This window comes from Pelodiscus sinensis, chromosome Z, assembly GCF_052426305.1.
Source record: "Pelodiscus sinensis isolate ZL-2025 chromosome Z, ASM5242630v1, whole genome shotgun sequence".
Taxonomy (NCBI): Eukaryota; Metazoa; Chordata; order Testudines; family Trionychidae; genus Pelodiscus; species Pelodiscus sinensis.
The window spans coordinates 38,166,196-38,183,051 of NC_143085.1; positions in this window are offsets into that span (position 1 = coordinate 38,166,196).

Genomic DNA, 16,856 nt, shown 5'->3' on the forward strand with positions numbered 1-16,856 from the left:
CCATCTCTCTCTCTCTCTCTCTCCTCCTACTGCCTCCCCCTCTCTGTCTCAGCTCTCCCCTGTCTCCTGCCTCTCTCGCCTTCTGCTTCTCTCTCCGTCTCTTTCTTTCTCTTCTCCCCCTCCTGCCTGTCACTCTCCCTTTCTCTCCTCCTCCTCCTGCCTCTCCCTCCCCTCCTTCTCTCCCCGCCCCCCTTCCCCTTCCCTCCTGCTGTGATGTTCAGCTGAGTGCTGCCTGCTCAGCCAGGCCACCGTGAGAGAGAGGGGAGGGGCAGTGACGTACACGGCCAGGGGTGGGGCCATGGACATCACCACCCCTTCCCCTCCCGCCACGAGGGAGTCCAAATGGCCGCTTGTGCTGCTGGCTCTGCCGCGGCAGTCCGGCTGAGGGGCCCAGCACTCAGCTGAGTGCCACAGTGGGAGGAGAAGGGGGGGCGATTATGTAAATGGCCCCACCCCCTGACCATGTACATCACCACCCTGCCCCCTTTTCCTCCCTGCATGGCAGCTCGGCTGAGTGTTGGGCTCTCAGACGAGCCACCGCGGGGGAGAAGAGGTGGGTAGGGTAGCCAGGTGTCTGGTATTGTACCGGTCAGTCCGGTATTTGCGCGCTCTGTCCGGTAAAAAAAATCAGAAAATACCGGACGTATGCAATGTCCGGTATTTTCTGATTTTTCCGGCTATACACCGGACAGAATCCTGGCGTGGGCAGGGGGAGCGGCTGGGAGTGAAGGTATGAAACAAGCTCAAAGTAGCTAGAGACACAAAGGTTAACAAGAAGGCATTCTACAAATACATTAGAAGCAAGAGGAAGACCAAGGACAAGGTAGGCCCACTGCTCAGTGAAGAGGGAAAACCAATAACAGAAAATGTGGAAATGGCAGTGGTGCAAGTGACTTCTTAGTTTTGGTTTTCACCAAGAAGTTTGGTGGTGATTGGATGCCTACAGCAGTAAATGCTGGAGAAAAGGATATAGTTCAGAAGTTAAAATAGGGGAAAAAACAAGTTAAAAGTTACTTGGAAAAGTTAGACGTCTCCAAGTCACAAGGACCTGATACATTGCATCAAGGAGCTGATAGAGGAAGAATCTGAGCCATAAGCCATTATCTTTGAAAAGTCATGGAAGATGGGAAAGATTCCAGAAGATTGGAAAAGGGCAAATATAGTGCCCATCTATATAAAGGGAAATAAGGACAATCCAAGAAACTATAGACCAGTCATCTTAATTTCTGTTCTAGGAAAAATAATGTAGTAAATAATTAATGAATCCATCTGCAAAAATCTGGAAGATAATAAGGTGATAAGTAACAGCATGAATTTTTAAAGAACGAATCATGTCAAACCAATCTGATAGCGTTCTTTGATAGGATATCAAGCCTTGTGAATAAGAGGGAAGTGCAGGATGTGGTATACCTAGACTTTAGTAAAGCATTTGATGCAGTCTTGCATAATCTTCTTATCAATAAACTAGGGAAATACAACCTAGATGGGGCTACTATAAGATGTGCGCATAATTGGTTGGATAATCATTCTCAGAGAGTAGATATCAGTGGTTCACAGCCAGGCTGGAAGGGCATAACAAGTGGGATCCACAGAGATCAATTTTGGAACCAGTTATGTTCAATATCTTTATCAATGATTTAGATATTGGCATAAAGAGAAGTTTATAAAGTTTACAACTGACACCAAGCTGGGAGGGGTTGCAAGTGCTTTGGATGACAGGGTCATCATTAAAAATGATCTGGACAAACTGGAGAAATGGCCTGAGGTAAATAGAATAAAGTTTAATAAGGACAAATGCAAAGTGCTCCACTTAGGAAGGAACAATCCATTTCACACAGACAGAATGGGAAGCGACTGTCTAGGAAGGAGTACCATTGAAAAGGGTTTAGGGGTCAGAGTGGACCATAATCTAAATATGAGTCAACATCTATCACTGTTGCCAAAAAAGCAAACGTGATTCTGGGATGCATTAACAGGGGTGTTGTGAGCAAGACATGAGACGTCATTCTTCCGCTTTACTCTGCACTGATTAGGCCTTAGTTGGAGTATTGTGTCCACCTCTGCGCACCACAGTTGAAGAAAGATGTGGAGAAATTGGAGAAGGTCCAGAGAAGAGCAACAAGATAGATTAACAGTCTAGAAAAAATAAACTATGAGGCAAGGGTGAAAGAATTGGGCTTGTTTAGTTTGGAAAGGAGAAGACTGCAAGGAGATCTGATAGCAGTTTTCAGGTATCTAAAAGGGTGTCAAAGTAGGAGGGAGAAAAATGGTTCTCCTTGGCGTCTGAGGATAGGACAAGAAGCAATGGGCTTAAACTGTAGCAAGGGAGGTTTAGGCTGGACCTTAGAAAAACTTCCTACATGTCAGGGTGGTTAAACACTGGAATAAGTTGCCTAGGGAGGTTGTGGAATCTTCATCATTGCAGATATTTAAGAGCAGGTTAAACAGACATCTATCAGGGATGGTCTAGATGGTGCCTGTTCCTGCCGCAAGGGCAGGGGACTGGACCCAATGACCTCTCGAGGTCCCTTCCAGTCCTAGTGTTCTAGGATTCTGTGATTCTATGAAAATGGCAGAACCTCTGCTATTCTGTGCCATGTACCAGCCTTGTCATCATGCACTAGTGGTTAAAGTCAGGCTGTCAGCAGGGGGAAGACCTGCTGGGTTTGGGAAGACGGTTTAGAGAACCCTCTGCTATCCAATATTCCCACCCTGGCACAGATACTCTGGCAGTGCCCAGCCATCCCAGCGTGGTGTCTGCTGCTGCTATGACCCCGGGGGGGGGGGTCTGTTTCCTGGGAAAGCTCATGTTCAGTTGCTGCGAGGAGGGAAATGGTGTTCTCTTTGTTCTGTTCTCTGTTAGCTGTGCGTGTCTCAGATAAACCAGGGCAGAAGCCGATGGGAGAGGCGAAAGCCTCCTATGGTTGTTAGGCCCTGTAATAGTCTTGCAGCACCAGCACGTGGCCCCTAAGGCTGGTGCTGGTTCTGGTCTTGGCCCCATCACTGACACTCCTAGGGGAGACAGCAACAGAGGCACAGAGAGACTCAAGCTCATATAGCAGGTTATAGGCAGGGCTAGCACACAGGTCTCGCGGTGCCGGAGCCTCTCGGTCTGGCTGCTTCCTGACAAAGCCCCTGGACAGCTAGAAGCTGTGACCATGTTCCCCAATGCTGGTGCTTGTGTGGCATGGCCGGGCTCCCAGGTTGCTGGGCTGAACAGATTTGGACCAGCTCCCCGCTACCGACAATGTACAGCTCCACCATTGCAGAGAGCATTACCAGGGATGCCGCAGCTCACAGGAAGCGCTGCAGAGGGTGAGGGCAAGTGTCAGGGTATTTGATATTTAAGCTTCATCATAAAGCTGCAGTGACCCAGACCTGCAATAATTGCTCAGGCGCTGGCCCAGCATGGTGGGTGGCTAGCCCTAGCCTTGGGAGCCAGGTCTGCAGACTGCTGAGAAGAACACAATGCAGAGGAAATGGGAAGAGAGGCAGCTAGTCTGTGGCAGGGAATGCAGCTTCTTCCACACTGCCAGTATGGGGGATTCCTGCTTCTCTCCAGATGTAATCTGTGGGACTGGTATGGTCGATGGCAGGATAGCACCTTAGGGAGACAGGATGGAGCAGTATCAAGTGGCCAAGTCCCAGGCTCAGAGGCCGGGTGCCTGGGAAGAGGGGCTTTGCTAGTGAGCCCCATTTTCCCAAGGTACAGTAAGGAGATCAGTGTGTGAAGCCGGGTCTGAGAGGAGATCTAATCAATTTTATTTATGAAGATATTTTTTGTGCCTCTATTTTGTAAAGCTGCAGTCTAACTCAGTGCTAGGGCCACTTGCTGGGAGGAAGCCACCTGTGTTCTTAATTACAACAGGCCCTGCTAAACTAGGTCTGAATTATTTACAAGCAATAAAGCCCAGGGCCTCCTCAGCAAACTCCCACATGAAAGCATATGTTCAAGACGAGAAGCTGGCCTGGGGCAGCACCATGGGACTCGGAAGTGGGTGAGCCTGAGCACATGGCAGCAAAGGGCCATGAGAACCCTGGATTTAAAATTCAAACTCCGCTGGAGGAGCACGTCTGAACCAGCCATTAAAGGGCTTCCCCCACGCAAGCAGCTGAGCATCTCCCCTCTTTATCAAATATTTATTTACCCACCTTGCTTCCACCTCACCCCAGAGTGGAGTGAAGGGATGGTTTCCCAGTTCACTGGCTGTACCACAAAGGTCAACAAGATCATTGGGGGTCAGACAAAAAGCTTCATTTGACCTGATTGGAAACATTTTGTTTTCAATGATTTTTAAATAAAAGTGAAGTAAATTTTTTTAAAAAGTTGTTTTGAAGCCAAATGTTCTCTTTAGAAAACATCAAAGTGAAATGTTTGGGGCGTTCACTTGTTTACTTGCTGGCTTGCTTTGTTTGTTTGTGAAAAATCCAACAAATAAATTCGGCAAATGTGTACGATGTTTCAGGTGACCCTAATGTGCCTTTTTCAGGAAAAAGAAATGTTGAATGAAAACTTTCTCCCAGATCTCATCAATAGCTCAGCTGCCCCTCATGAGCCTCCCTGACAGCCATCCCAGTGACCACTGGGCTGTGCTGAGGTGGCTCTAACGTCACTCCCACCGCGGCACCATGGCTTTCAGCTCAGTCAGCCACATGTCACACGGGGGTTCATCATTAGACCCTGTCTCCCAGCAGTGAGAGGGGTTTGGGGGCTGGTTCCAAAAGGGAAATGGGCCCGGGATACCCTGCTTGCAATTAGATTCAGTTCTTCGAAGTCTGAGTAGACTGACTGAGACCCATCTCTAGCACCACTCAATGTCACGCCTGGTTCCTGTCTACATCTTGCTCTCCACAGCTTGCTCAGATGGTATGTGATGGCACGCAGAGGGTTAATGCTTTGCAAAGTGATTTCCGCTGGGTGTAGATTCCATGGGCTCCATGTCACAGACCCTGTGGCTAAGGGGCAGACCAGGCTCAGAGCGCCTTTATAAATCCCATCCTCCCTTAGACAGCGTTTGCCAGAGATCTCACAGTGAGCCTCCCCTTGTGCACTGAGACGGATCTTCCCGAGTGCGGGAGTGTGACCCCATGCAGCCCCTAACAAGTGTGTCTGTGGGGCCAGGCCCCTCCGACTGCAGCAGGGGCTAGGAAGCATCTGGTTTAATGAGCTCTGAAAACTGCCAGAGCCTTGCACTGGACATGTGGGATCACAGACTGGGCTGCTGTGCAGGAAATTGGCAACGTTGTCACAGACAATTGTCTCTGCACCAATTTGTAGTCAGAAAAGAGCTTTGCAGGCATGAATCCTTTGAGTTTATAGCTCTGTAGTCTAAATGCACCCATATGCCTTCCTACTCTAAATTATTGTCAGTCCCCAACCAAATCAGAGGGGAAGGATAAAGGCCTTTCTCTCCTGACCTACAGATGCTAACCCCATCACTGCCGCTCATGACAGAGAGTGAGGGTGAATTGTTTTAATTCACTTTGGTCTTATTAATCTTGATCGGGCTCCGAGTGCGATGGGCACATCCAGCATTCAAACAGGCCGCAGGACTGCGCCTGCTGGTCTCTGTACAAATATCTTCATGAAGCACCGGCCTGTCAGCTCAGTCCCCAAGTAAACAACCACTCCTGCAAAAATGAGAAGCATGGCACGAAAGAGCTGCCAGACAGGGGAATGGCTGTCGGGAAATGTCACCCCCGCAGCTCTGCCCCAGTGACAACTGCAAGCAAGCAAGAAATAGGGCTGCCGGCTCGAGTTTGATGGTTCTCAGCATGCGGAGGAAGCCAGAATCCCCTGCATCAGTGAGCTGTAGATTTAATTTTGGAGGCTGCAGGGGAGTGGAGCACACAGGAGTCACTAATGCGCTACTCCATGTTCGGGGATGGGGCACTGAACTACATCAAGAGCAATCCAGCCCCTGAATGTCTAGAAGTTTATAACACCCTGTACTTCTCCCCCTCTTCCTTTTGCAGGCAAGGCTCCTGAGGACCTTCTGTGTCAGTGAATTTAGCCGCACAATGCCCTGCCCCTTCTCTGGAGCAGCTCTGCCAGCCCCTCCCCCATTTACAGAGGGAGAAACTTGGACACGGGATGTTGAAGTGACTTGCCTCAGGTCTGTAGCAGCACCAGGACTTGTCTGACCCCCAGGGCAGAGGTCTGCTGGAGATTACCCTTCCTTTCCTTTGTGTGCAGGAGAATCCTGGGTGGTCAGAGAGATAGAAAGGGCCTGCTCAGAAAGCCAGGGGAGAGTTTTCAGCAAAACTTTTTTTTGGAGGGGGGGAGCTGGAAAATGGAGATTTAGGGCAATTGAAACATTTTGTGAAGTTATGTTGATTGCAACTAATTAATTTAGTTGGGGCGAAAATCCAGCAGGTCTGAAAGGGTGAATTTTGGCATTCCTGAAATGAAATGTTTTGCTTGTTTGGGTCACAAGGTGGCAGGTGCCATTCGCAAAACCATGCAAATCCACCAAAGGGTCCACTGGCTAGAGTACTCAGCTAGGATATGGGGTACCCAAGGTTAAATCCCTATGCTGGGGCAGTGCACAGTCAACCTGTGGAACTCCTTGCTGGAGAACATTATGAAGACCCAGGACTTCAAAAAGAACTAGATACAACAGAACCTCTCATGGAGGACAGGTCCATCAATGGCTATTAGCCAGGATGGGCAGGGATGGTGTCCCTAGACTCTGTTTGTCAGAGACCGGGATGACAGGAGTGGGATCACTTGATGATTCTCTGTTGTTTTCCCTCCCTTGGGGGCATCAGGCATTGGCCCCTGTTGGCAGACAGGACACTGGGCAAGCTGGACCTTTGCTCTGACCCCAGTCTGGCCATTCTTATGTTCGTATGTAAACTTGGTGCCAGGTGAATGCCTTGCCCAATGGGCGGTGGACTATTGTGGCTGGTCTCTTCTATTGAAGCTGTTCTGCTTTGAACAAATAATTAAACAGACATTGAGCCAACATGAGAGAGAATGAGTCTCCAGGCTGGTGGTCAGGGCACTGACAAGTTCCCAGTGCCTGAGCCAATTAATATTGAGCTCTTTGATAAGAAGTGCTGTGCTCACAAGCCAGACATGAGCAGGGGGGCTGCCTCATTATCACTGCACTTTGCTTATTTTCTTTATCCATTTCACTAAAGTCTCTGGCATGCTCCAGTTGGAGCCACGTACAGTGACTGCTACCAAATCGGCCTACGCTAGAAGTGGGTAGCAAGATAAGTTGCATGCTCCCGCTGCGCCTACAGAAAACTGCTGGAGATCAGTAAATAAAAGGAGACGCTAAATATTATTGTTGGTAAGGACTTCCAGGGAAAAAAGTAAAACTCCATAAATCAGGCCCAAAGCTACAATCAGCACATGCTTGTGAATAAATACCTCCTGTAACACGTCTCAGTGTAAATTATATCCCCTTGATTTGAGCTTTGCGGCGAGAAGCCATAGTATTTAAATTCAACCAGAGCTGAGTCCACCCACATCGCTACCCATTAATAAAATATAGTCATAATTGTTGTCACAAACTCCTGAGAACTGACAGATGAGTTATTTTGCCACATCATCAGCTATATTAAACAAGACGTCCTAGGCATTCCACTTTCCTTTCCTGACAATCTGCTACAAATGCTGTGCAGAATGAATGCCATTTCATAACCCGCACGTGGGAGCTAATACCTATACCCAGGGCAGCAGTGATACTGGACAGCGCTGCAGCACATCATGGACTTTTGCTCCTGTTTTGCAAGAAGGGAGGAAAGGATACGTTAGCTCTTGGGATTAGCTCTGCGCCCTCGCCATTAGACTGTATGCAGTGGGCAGAACCCAACAGGCCTTAGGCACACACAAACACTGGCTAGGCACTTCAATTTTTTCCATCTGTGTGTGTAATACATTCTGTTTTGTGTACTGAGGCACGTGCAGCTGTGCATCACCAATAGAAATACATGGTGCAAGCTCTGGGCCTATGGGTACTCTGCTATAATCAGCTGGGCAGCATTGGCCACCCAAGCACTCTGCCTACAGGGAACCCTATGCAGAAACCCCAGGGATTTCACTGGGAGTGATTACTGACGGATTGCAGAGTTGGGTAGAGAACACATGAGCAGACAGAAGCAGACAAAGTCTAACTTCCTCGGTCCCACAACAGTATAGCAGTGTTGCTCTAGCTGGGCATGGCTGCATGGCAGTGTGGATGCTTCCTGTAGAGACAGAAAGAGCTTTTCCACTCCTAGGTCATTCATCTCCCCAGATAAAAGAGCCCAGTCAATGGAAGTGTTCTTCTGGCAGCCCAGCCAAATCCACCCTGTGGGCTAGGCCAGTCTCACGCCCGAGGGCCAAGCTACATCACCCTAAGATCAGGTGCAGAACCGGCCTGAAAGAGGCCAAGATAGGGGCAACCCCCACAGGTGGTGGGACCCTGCTCAAACATCTTGCCCCAGGGGGACTAGCCCCCCCCCCTGCATTGTCTTCCCAGTAATCTCTTCCTTGATCAAAATAAGCAGCACTCTTGTTTTGTCACCTCCATGAACCCAAGGGTTTTGGGGCTGGGGGGAAGACCTGCATTTATTCCCCTCAAGTTCTGTTCCCTATTGCAAAGCCCCACAAACACAGCTACCCCTCTGTGAGTGAGCAGCCAAGTGAGAGGAGTGTGATGCACAGATGATCCACATCACACGTGTATCTTCACCTCCTCCGCTTCACATCTGCTTCTCCAGCCCCAGCAAGAGGGGGCCTCAGCACCTCACAACCCCCCACAGCTCCCGTGCGGGCAGGAAACATTCGCCTTGGGCCAGTCACTTGAGCTCAGTCCCACACAGAGCTCAGTAGAAGCAGGCACTGAGCCAAGGTCTCCGGATGGTCTAGTCCAGTACCTCAGCCAGGACACCAGCCTCCCCATGGCTCAGTAGCGTCCTGGAACGTTACCTGCATTCTGCAGCCCCACCTCAGTTTGCAACTCGTGCTCACAGTCAAACCTACCACCACTTTGCTAAAGGGAGTAGCTCCAACACTAGGAAGCCAGCAGAAGCAAGGAGATGGGTGAATTTAAGCACTTGAATGTCCCATGTTAGTATGTCCCGCTCTCTTTCTCTGTCATACACTCATGCACATCTCAGAGACAAAATTGGGATAAAAGGTGTGATCCTCTCAGTGCAGGGCTCGTGAGAGGTTTCCCATGGCTACACCTTCACACTCTGACCTCCCACCCAGGCCCACCAGACAAAGCATGTGGTTCAGAGAGAGCAGGTGGCTAGAACTCCATAGATGCTGCAGTTATGGGAAGGCATTTTATCTCTTTTGTCACCATTTCTGATTTGTGAATAATGTGTGTTTTCCAAGGGTACGTCTAGACAGCGGTGCTATTTTGGTATCCCAAAATAGTGTTTTCTGCGTCTCAACAGCATGCCTATTATTTCAAAATGCCATCGAAATAATGGGCTTGATAGTCCAACCTTCCAGTAAACCTCGTTCCATGAGGATTAAGGGACGTGTTGGAATAGCAGTCCATTTCAAAATGTAATGCTGTGTAGATGTGCCATATTTCAAAATAAGTTATTTCAAAACACATTCAAAATAAGCTACGCAACTTGTGTACTTCAGATTGCATAGCTTATTTAGAGCTATGGGTACAGTGAAGATGCACCCCAAGAGTTCAAGAGTAAGGGGAATGAGCAGATACCATGGATCCAATGGTGGGATGAGATATTCTGTCATTTTAAAATATTTTAGGCTCACTGAAGGCAGCACTGAAGTACCTGGCCTGAATAATAAAACTCCCCCAATTATAAAACTATCCTCCCTGCCAAGAGTGTGATGTGCGTATTACTCCACTGACCTGCAAGTGTTTGTCGGTTATTGGCTTGCTTGTCTAACTAAATTAATGTTTTACATTTCTCCTTCAGTTTGCAAACTTTTTAAAAATTAATCCCCATCATTTCAACAAGTGTAACAACTAAATTATCATCTTTACATGATTAAAGTCTCTCTTGTGTCTTTTCTTGGCAAACATTACATGCACATAATTTTACTAAATGTAATAAACCAGCCATAGAACTATTAATTGTACCATGTTATTCGGAACAATTAGAAACGCATGAACCTTAAAATGATAAAAACTGAACGGAATACTAAAATAGCATGGAACACAAGAATCCTGCTTCTCAACCCAGCGAAACTGACACGAATGTGGAATGTCACAATATACATTTCAAAAGACAGGAGCTCACAGCACACCACACAGGATCTATACATCCCTGTTCACTTTGATAATTTCCAAATATCCCCATTATACACACAAGGAACAAACCACCAGTAGCTCAGAGCTGATAGCCTAAGCTCTTCCATTCTCAGCCCAGCAAGCACAGAGATCTTTTGTCACAAACACACACAGGACTCTGCTTCATGGCATATGATGGAAATAAGTCAGCCCAGCTGACTGGCCACCAAATACTGAATGGAGAAGTGGGATAAAATAAAACCCTGCTCCTCCTCCCTGCCCCCAGACCACTGTGGATCCCTCTAGACTGCAGCTCTATTTCAGAACATCACAGGTATCCTGAAATAGCTATTCCACATCTTTTAAACCAGCCCGTTATTTTGAAATAGATTTCAAAATAACGGGCTTACTATTCCAACATCCTTGTAACTCTTATTCCACGAGGGCTAAGGGATGTTTTGGAAGAAAGAGTTACTCACCTTGGTGCGTCCTCACACTGGCGACCGGAGACTTTTTCTAGCAGTTTCTGCTGTGCTGCGCAAGTGCCGTAGCGCCCTCTAGTGACATTGGAACTGTTGGGCACCTGCGCGGCGCGTCTCCTCCGTTCCTTCTCTACCCGCTAGAGTATAAGGCTCCAAAGCAGGGGAAGACGGGAGGGGAGTGGAGCATCCACGGGGACCCATCTCGAAGAAGCACCATTACTGCACCAAGGTGAGTAACTCTTTCTTCTCCTTCGAGTGGTCCCCGTGGGTGCTCCACTCTGGGTGACTACAGAGCAGTTGTCGGCTCGCGGAGGTGGGTTTGGAGCCAAGTAGTAGTCACTATGGACAAGACTGTGTGTCCCACCACCGTGGACAAAGCTATAGAAGAAGAGAGTGCATAGTGCCATGCAAAAGTGTGGTCAGATGACCAAGTGGCGGCGTTACAGATATCTTGGAGTGGAACGTTCCGAAGGAAAGCTGTTGTGGAAGCCACGGCTCTGGTAAAGTGAGCCGTGATGTTGTCCGGTAAGTGTTTATTGTGCAAGGTATAACAAGTGTGGATGCAAGAAGTAATCCAGTTTGAGATTCTCTGAGACGAGATCGCTTGTCCCTTCGATTTATTGGCGTAGGAGATGAAAAGCCTAGGTGAGGCCCTCCAAGGCTTTGTGCGATCGACGTAAAACGGCAGAGCACGTCGAACATCTAAAGTGTACCATGCTGCTTGGGTCGGGTCAGCATGAGGCTTAGGAAAGAAAGTGAATGGGTTCGTTCACATGAAAAGGTGAAGGTTCTCTGGGAAGGAACTTTGGGTGGGGTCAAAGTATTACTCTGTCCTTTGTGAATATGGTATATGGTGAGTCTGCCATCAAGGCTGCCAATTCGCTCACTCTCCTACTGGAGGTAATTGCGACGAGAAAGGATACTTTCATGGATAAGAGGGACCAGGAACAGGTAGCCATTGGCTCAAATGGTGGCTTTGTCAGACTTTTTAGAACGTGATTCAAGTCCCAGACAGGAACCGGGGAACGGACCGGCAGGAATGTGTTCTGTAAGCCTTTAAAGAAGCGTTTGGTCAATGGATTAGCGAGGAGGGACCTGCCATCCATAGGATGATGGAACACCACTATAGCGGCAGCATGGACCTTGACGCTGCTGAGTGCGAGGCCAGAATGCTTAAGGGTTAACAGATAGTCCAACAAGGTAGGTATAGAGGCTGACTGTGGAGGGGTTGTGTGTAGTCGACTATACCAGTGGGAAAATCGCTTCCACTTGTATGAGTAAGCCCTTCTGGTAGAATGCCTCCTACTGTTAATCAGTATGTCCTTCACCTACTCCGAACAGGTAATCTCGGCATCCTGGAGCCATGAAGGAACCAAGCGTGAAGGTGAAGCTTGTGAAGGTCTGGGTGGAGAGTCCTGCCGTGATTCTGGGACAGGAGATCGTGGCGGAGAGGAAAGGGATACGGGTCCGTCAGCATCATCTTGAGAAGGTAAGGGTACCATGTCTGTCTGGGCCATGCAGGAGCCACTAATATGACCCGCACCTGGTCTGACCTGATTTTGTTCAGGACTCTGTGCAGGAGCGGGAAGGGAGGAAACGCATAGAGGAGAGAGGCGTTCCATGTGATGGAAAATGCATCTCCAAGGGAATGTTTTCCCTGGGCTCCTCTGGAGCAGTACTGATGACATTTCCTGTTGTTCCTCGTGGCGAAGAGGTCTACGTCTGGTTGGCCCCACTGGAAGAACAGTGGAGTCAGGGCGTGCCTGTCGAGCTCGCACTCGTATTGATCTTGGAATGAGTGACTTAGAGCGTCCGCTGTGACGTTGAGGATGCCTGGGAGGTAAACGGCCAACGGAGTGACTTGGTGTATGAGACACCAATTCCAAAACTTGACCGCCTCCAAACAGAGAGGCGGGGATCGGGCCCCCCCTTGTCGGTTTATATAGTACATGCACGTAGTGTTGTCTGTCATGATGGTAATAGACTTGTGCATTATATACTGTTTGAAGTGTTGGCATGCGTATCTGACCGCACGTAATTCGAGGAGGTTGATATGGAAGGTTTGCTCCATGAAAGACCATTTCCCTTGGCCTGTGATGTTTCCTAAATGGGCCCCCTAACCCATAAGCGAGGCGTCTGTTACAACTGTGAGTGTGGGAAGAGGACGCTGAAAAGGAACGCCCTGCAGCATGTTGTGTGGGATTGTCCACCAAAGCAAGGAACTGAGGATACGTGGTGGGATAGCAACAAGCTTCAAAAGTTGGTCTCTGGAGGGCTTGTAAACTGTAGCAAGCCACGACTGGAGTGCTCTCATGTGGAGCCTGGCCAAGAAGACGACATAGGCGTGGAGGCCATGTGCCCGAGGATCTTGAGACATCTGACCATCACGGTTGGAGTTGAGTGCACTGATGAGATCAGTTCCCGAATGGTGGCAAACCTGTGGTCGGGAAGGGTAGCTCTCGCCATAGTTGTGTCGATGAGAGCACCTATAAACTCTAGCCTCTGAGTTGGGAGTAAGGTGGATTTTGTATAGTTTATGTGAAACCCGAGGCTGAGTAGAAGGGCTACTGTGTTGTCTGTCATGGTTTTGGTTTCGTGGAAAGACGCGCCTTTTATAAGGCAGTCGTCCAGGTACGGGAATATTATGATCCCTTGTCGGCGCAGTGACGCCTGCCAAGGTCTTTGAAAAAACTCTGGGGGCAGTTGATAGGCCGAACAGAAGTACCTGGTATTGGTAGTGTTGGTCACCTGCTGTAAACCGTAGGAAACGTCTGTGGCCAGGATGAATCATAATGTGAAAGTAGGCATCCTGGAGGTTGAGAGCCGATAGTCAATCTCCTTGATCAAGAGCGGGGATGATCGTTGCTAGAGTTACCATCTTGAAGCGGTGGTATGCCACGTGCTTGTTGAGGCGTCTGAGGTCTAAGATGGGTCGCCATCCTCCCGTCTTCTTCTGGGTTAAGAAGTAGGTTGAATAAAAGCCCCGGACGTAGAATTGAGGAGGTACTTGTTCTACTGCGCCGAGTTGCAGAAGACGTGACACCTCCTGTTGGAGAACTGCTTCGTGAGATGGGTCCCTGAAAAGGGACAGGGTAGGAGGGTGGGTAGGAGGAATGGAGATAAATGGGATCAAATAACCGTACTGCATTAGTTCCAAAACCCACTTGCCTGAAGTGATGAGAGACCATTGGTGGAAAAAGGTCCGGAGGGGTTGATGGAACTGAACCGTATCTGTTGGTGATAAAGGTGGATTGGCTATGAGGCTCTTGACCTGACCTTCAAACCTGCTGTTTGGTCGTTGGCGGGCAGGTTGTGATGTGTTGCTGTTGTTGCCTTTGTGATCTACGCCTCTGCGGTCTTTGTCTCGGGCAGAAGTCGGTTCTGGGTTGCTGCCTGAAGGTGTCTCTCTGGCGTTGGTATGGCTGGTATCTCATTCTCTTGAACGGGGGAGTATACATTCCCAGCATTCTGAGAGTTGTGCGAGAGTCCTTCATTGAATGGAGTACTTCATCCACCTTTGCAGCAAAAAGGTTGGCTCGATCGAAAGGTAGATCCTCAACCTTTTGCTGCAGATCTCTGGGTACGCCCGATGCCTGTAGCCAGGATGCTCTGCGGAGGACCACCGCAGAAGCTGTCACGCGAGCTGCCGTGTCCGCTATGTCCATGGAGGACTGTAGGGCTGTACGAGCGATGTTATGACCCTCTTGCATGATGTTAAGCAAGGTTGGTCTTTTATGCTCTGGTAAATGTTGAAGCAGATCCTGTAACTTCGAGTAGTTGGTGTAATCGTAGTCTGCTAGCATGGCTGTGTAATTCGCAACTCTCAAGAGTAACGTGGCTGATGAATAGACTTTACGCCCCATAATGTCCACCTTTTTGTGGTCCTTATCCTGTGGGGTGGACCTGAGATTGGGTTGTTTGCCCTTGTGTCAAACCGAATCCACCCCCAGGGAATTCGGGGGTGGGTGCGTAAAGAGAAAGTCCATATTTTTGGGGGCAATGAAATATTTGCGATCTACCCTTTTGTTTGTTGGGGTGATGGATGCTGGAGTTTGCCAGATGTTATCAGCCGGATCCATAATAGCCTCATCCATGGGGAGAGCTAATCTGGAGGTAGTTGTGGGTTGTAGTGTGCGGAGAAGGAAATATTGTTTCTCCTGCACTTCCTGGAGAGCTCGTTGTTGAGCAATGGCCACCCTTTTAAAAAGGTCTTGAAATTTTCTAATGTCATCCCCAGATGGTGGAGCTTCAGGCGTGACAGCTTCATCCGGTGATGAGGACGAGAAGTTAAGCGGTGATCTGGTTTCTCCCTCAGAGAGCGAATCATGTGCTTCCGAAGGGGTTGGGGAGTTTGGCTCGGTTACTGAAAGCACCTCTGTGGTGGCAGGGGTATCGGGAGGTGAAGGTCTAGAAATGGTGGAAGGCGCTCGATGGTGGCCCTTTTTTGAACGTTGCTCCCAGAGTTGCCATGGGTTGGCGTAAGGTAATGGTGGGTAGGTGTATTGTTGGGCATACCATGGGTGTGGAGGGGGAGGGTATGCATACTGAACCACTGCAGGCTACCAAGAGGGGGGTATGTGCTCTGGGCTACAATGCTGGGAGGCAAATCTGCTCCTTGAATCGGTGCCGATCTCGCTGGGGGATCGAGAGACGACCAAAGAGTGGACAGAAGAAGCAGGAGAAGGCGGTGCTGAGGCTGTGCGGCTCCGGGTAAAAGAACGGTGCCGTTTGTGACTTACGGTCGGTGCCGCACGGTACGGAGTAGGCGGTGCCGGGGTCACCACTGACAGGGGTGAGAGTGACGGTGCCGAGGGCTTGTCAGGTGCCGAAGTGCCCGGTGGTGGTATGTCGGTGCGGTGCTTCTTCGGCACCGGGCCCGGTGCCGACTTGGCACAGTATTTCGGCCAATCTTTGAGGCCGCTCGTCGGTGTGGTCAGCACCGAGGAAGTCTCCGGTGCCGGACCTGTCGGTACTGCAGATACCGGTGACGGCTCAGAGTGTGTTCTCTTGCGTGGTGCCTATGGTTTAGGCAGCGCTGTTCCTGAGGTTCCTGGCCTGGGCTCGGTGGTAGCCCGTGCAGCCAACGGCGCCGAGGGCCGTACAGGGCTCGGGGTTAGACTCGTTTTTGAGGTCGCGGGCCCAGAATGGGTAGAGGGAAGATTTTTCTCCATACTCTTGCTCTGATGAGCTGATAGCGAGGTTGTAGGAGAGTCCTGCAGAGATGGATGAAGAGACTTCTCATAGAGCAAGGTCTTCAATCTGTTTGTTCGGTCTCGACGTGCCCGCGCCATTAATTTTGAGCAGTGGGGGCACTTTTGAGTTTGATGTGCCTCTCCTAAGCACTTAATACATTTGGAATGCCCGTCCGAGGCGGGCATGGCATCCCGACATGACTCACACCTCTTGAAGCCCGGGGAACTGGGCATGAGGGGTCGGGGAAAAGCAGCAAGTGCAACGAGGAAAAAAAATTTTTTTTTTTAAACTGACAGGGAAGGAGAGGAGGGCTAAAAAACTTGGAGTATGAGGAAACTATGGGCTAAATGAGGTTGTTTTATCTATTTTTAAACAGGAAGATAGGAGAACCGTTGACTCCCTCTGCTGCCGAGGATGATAGAGAAGGAACTGAGGAGCTGTGCCGCGCAGGTGCCCAACAGTTCCAACGGCACTAGAAGGCGCTACGGCACTTGCGCGGCGTGGCAGAAACTGCTTGAAAAAGTCTCCAGTCGCCGGCACGAGGACGCACCAGCACCCAGAGTGGAATACCCACGGGGACCACGGGGACCACTCGAAGGAGAATAATGGGTTATTTCAAAATTTGGTGCGGTGTATACTGTTTTGAAATAAGATATTTTAAAATTAGAAAGAAATAAGATACACTATTTGCTTTGCTCAATTGCGTATTTTATTTCAACCCACAGGTGCAGTGTAGATGCACCTTCTCAGACCTTGAACAGAACAACTGAGAGGTTTAAAAAACTTGGTTTATTCATGAGAGGGGCGGTCATGTTAGTCTGTAACTTTGAAAACAAGTAGTCCTCTGTCACCTTAGAGATTAACATATATTTGTGTTAGTCTCTCAGGTGCCACAGAACTACTCTGTTCGCTTGCTTGGTTTGTTCGTTTTCCTTTCGGCTCATAGCTATTTCCCATCCGTAGCTAG